Raw genomic sequence first — 3,790 nt, forward strand, 5'->3', positions numbered from 1 at the left:
TCTTTTTAAAGAGAATTTTTTTAATTTTTTTTATTAACAAAAATGCTACAATTTCATAGTATTTCTGTGAACCTAAGCAGCTCATTATTAAAAAAGGTATCAACTTGGGGTAGAGTGGGTTCGAACCGAGAAACTCTGACTCAAGAGTCCGCAACACTAATCACGGGACCACAACCCGACACGTATACTGTGTGTCCTTTCTTTACAGCTTTACATTTAGTAAAAGTATAAAAAAAATACTTAAATTAATCAAAATAAATCCAATTACACAATTCCACATTTATGTTATAATAACGATAAAAAACAACAAGAGATAAAAAAAAAATTAATAAAGAAGAGTGGGAGTGTGTGTGTGAAGAAGGGAGTAAAAGGGTAAGGGTATGGTATAAAAAATAGATTTTGCAGGAAGAAGAAGGAATATTCAAGGGAAAACAAAATAATGTAACTCAAATCTCCTTGTTTTAGTTTCAGCACAATTTATCAAGTCACGTAAAGGGAAATCTCTCCTCCTTTTTGGTGAGCGTAAATTCTACCAAAATAGATGTTATAAAAATGGAGGAAGTCGATGGCAGTGCTCCACACATTTTCACAAAGGATGTAAAGCTTTTCTCATTCTGTTTGATACCACTATTTTAAGAAATTTCAATCATCATAATCACTAGGAGATTAGTCAAAAAGATACTCCATTTAAAAAAAATATATATTTAATATTTTAAAGTGAAATATTTGTATTTTTATTATTTACACCAGTGGTTCTTAACCGTGTTGGAGGCACCGAACCCTTTATTGGAAAAAAATTATTGCTAGATTGAAATATTCCTTTCAAATAATGTACTAAACCTATTGGAGAAATGAATATATCGTACGTTGTATAATTTTTCATTATATTAGATATATTCCTTTCAAATAATATCCTAGATCTATTGGATAAATGAATATATTGTACGTATAAAATTATGTAAATTTGGAGCAATTGTGTTATTTTCACAAAACTAGACTTTTTCCGTGGCACACCAACTATTCACCATGGTACCACACACTTTGCGGAACAATGCATTATACCATTGTCCGCCTCCTTAGCGTAATAGTCAGCACGCTTGACTACCATTCTGGAGATCCCGGAATCGTTTCCTAGGGGGGGTCAAATAAATATAAGTGATTTTTTAACTCTAATGTTTATTCAATATTATTCTGGACTGGTACCTGAAGCGGAGGGCTGATCACCTTTCCTTCATGTGTAACACTGCATTTATATGATGCAGTGCCCTATACGCCATTGGGGTGCTGATTAAAGCTTGAAGAAGAATCATACATAAAAATTATGTGCAGATTATTTGACAATAAAATAATCATCACATAATTTGTTAAAATTATGTGACATTATGATGTCAATATAAATAGCTCTTAAGTGGACAATTCCTGATTTGGACACACTCAAAATATTGTGTATAAGAAGTTAAATAAATAAATAATAAAAGTTTGTTTTAAGTTTCAGCTATTTTTCTTTATCCATGTTGAGATGTCAATATAAATAAATCCCGAGTGGACAAATCCATATTTGGACACTCAAAATATTGTATACGAGTAGTTGAATAAATAAATAATAAATGTTTGTGTTTAGTTTCAGCTATTTTTATTCGATGTTCTTATTCATCTATGTTGAGATGTCAATATAAATGACTCCTAAGTGGACAAATCCTGATTTGGACACTCAAAATATTGTATACGAGAAGTTGAATAAATAAATAATAAATGTTTGTGTTTAGTTTCAGCTATTTTTCTTCGTCTATGTTGAGATGTCGATATAAATAAATCCTAAGTGGACAAATCCTGATTTGGACACACAAAAATATTGTATTCCAAAAGTTGAATAAAATGTTTGTATTTAGTTTCAGCTATTTTTCTTCAGCTATTCTTCTTCTTGTTGAGATGTCAATAAATCCCAAGTGGACTAATCCAGATTTGGACACTCAAAATTGCGTACGAGAAGTTAAATAAATAAATAATAAATGTTTGTGTTTAGTTTCAGCTATTTTTATTCGATGTTCTTATTCATCTATGTTGAGATGTCAATATAAATGACTCCTAAGTGGGCAAATCCTGATTTGGACACTCAAAATATTGTATACGAGAAGTTGAATAAATAAATAATAAATGTTTTTGTTTGGTTTCAGCTATATTTATCCGATCGAATAAAAGAAGGCGTTTGCTGTTATTACGAAATTTTACTTACTATCGCCAGGGTACTTTGGATAAAGGCATCGAACGCTGGGGATGTTCAACGCATAAGTACAGGGGATGCAAAGCCTTCGTTCGTATGGATAAGGATGTGATTGTAGAAGTGGCCGGGGAACATAATCACGCATCGGACAAATACATTCTCACCCCTAATGGTCATTATGTCAAAATAGTATATTAATTCAACTTGATTACCCATTTAATTTTAATTTTACCTGGTAAATACCAGTCCGCCTCCGTAGTGTAATGGTCAGCACGCTCGGCTACCGTTCTGGAGGTCCCGGGTTCGATTCCCAAGGGGGGTAAAATAAATATTATTTTACTTATTGATGAGAACAACTTCTCTTAATGTAATGTGTGTAATGTTGTGTAATGGTCAGCACGCTCGGCTACCGTTCTGGTTCGATTCCCAGGGGGGTCAAATAAATATAAGTGATTTTTTCACTGTAATATTTATTCAATATTACCATGGACTGGTACCTGAAGCGGAGGGCTGATCACCTTTCCTTCATGTGTAAACGATCAAGATAACACTGCGTTAATATGACACAGTGCCCTATGCACCATTAGGGTGCGGATAAGGGTTTTATTATATATTAAAAATACCACTACCTAAGACATACTGATGCAAGGATGCTTCAATGAAGCTTATAGATAATAATATAATGTACAGTAAAATCTCTTTTAAAGACTTGGCACAATCAGATCAATCAGAACCTATCTGTCGGTGTCAAAAGTCTGCGTAATCGAAGGGCATGTATGACTAGAAGTATGGATGTGAAGGAGGCGAGGAGTGTATGTCAGGACAGAAGAGTGTGGCGTTCCATCCTTTCTGCCTACCCCTGCGGGGAAACGGCGTGATGGTAGTTGTAGTAAAACCTCGATATAACGGACTTATTGGAGGGAGCGGGTGTCCATTTAAGCTGAAGGTCTGTTCTGTAAAAATAGGTTTAAAATAAATAAACATTTGTTTAACACTGTGTTTAAATACATATGGTATAAATAAACAATACAAAACATAAACAAAATTCTATTTATTGTCTTCGGACGCTTGTCGTGAAGTGATGTTGCTGTTTGATATCGACGCGCTTGCTTTTGGTAATCCTGCTTTGAAAAATGAATCAAGTTTTGTTTGCACTTTTTAAGTTTGCTGTTTTTTTATAATCAACTCTTTAAAAAAAATATATTGATATTGGTAAGAGCTACCGACAAGCTTGAAGGACCGGCTTGTACAAGTATGGGTATGCAACTCCGAGTCCCCTAGCCAAAGTTGTTATTTTGCTATTCCTACGTAGTATTCCCTGTCTATTTTCTTTCCCATGTAGTGTTAATGTCCTTTATCTTGACCTCACTCACTTATGACATCTATATTCCTTCAAATATCTTCTACTAGATTAGTATATATGAGTAACAATTCGGCTGTCCAAATTTAAAACACAGTAAGGGACATTTTTTTTGTAGTACGTTTTTTTTGCATTTTTGGACTAAGTAGAGTCTACTTAATCCATAAATGCAAAAAAAACGTACTACAAAAAAAATGTCCCTTACTGTG

At 33.5% G+C, this 3,790-nt stretch overlaps 1 long non-coding RNA gene across 1 annotated transcript; it reads left to right on the plus strand.

Moving 5' to 3' along the window:
* Positions 1–304: 304 nt before the first annotated feature.
* On the plus strand, positions 305–3,266 carry LOC148308117 (uncharacterized). The gene is made up of 2 exons (XR_015837728.1): positions 305–597; positions 2,175–3,266. It is a non-coding gene; the product is annotated as an uncharacterized LOC148308117 (long non-coding RNA).
* The last annotated feature ends 524 nt before the right edge of the window (positions 3,267–3,790 follow it).

The sequence above is a fragment of the Brachycentrus maculatus genome, unplaced genomic scaffold (genome assembly GCF_059751285.1).
Source record: "Brachycentrus maculatus isolate JH-2025_06_01 unplaced genomic scaffold, ASM5975128v1 h1tg000176l, whole genome shotgun sequence".
Taxonomy (NCBI): Eukaryota; Metazoa; Arthropoda; class Insecta; order Trichoptera; family Brachycentridae; genus Brachycentrus; species Brachycentrus maculatus.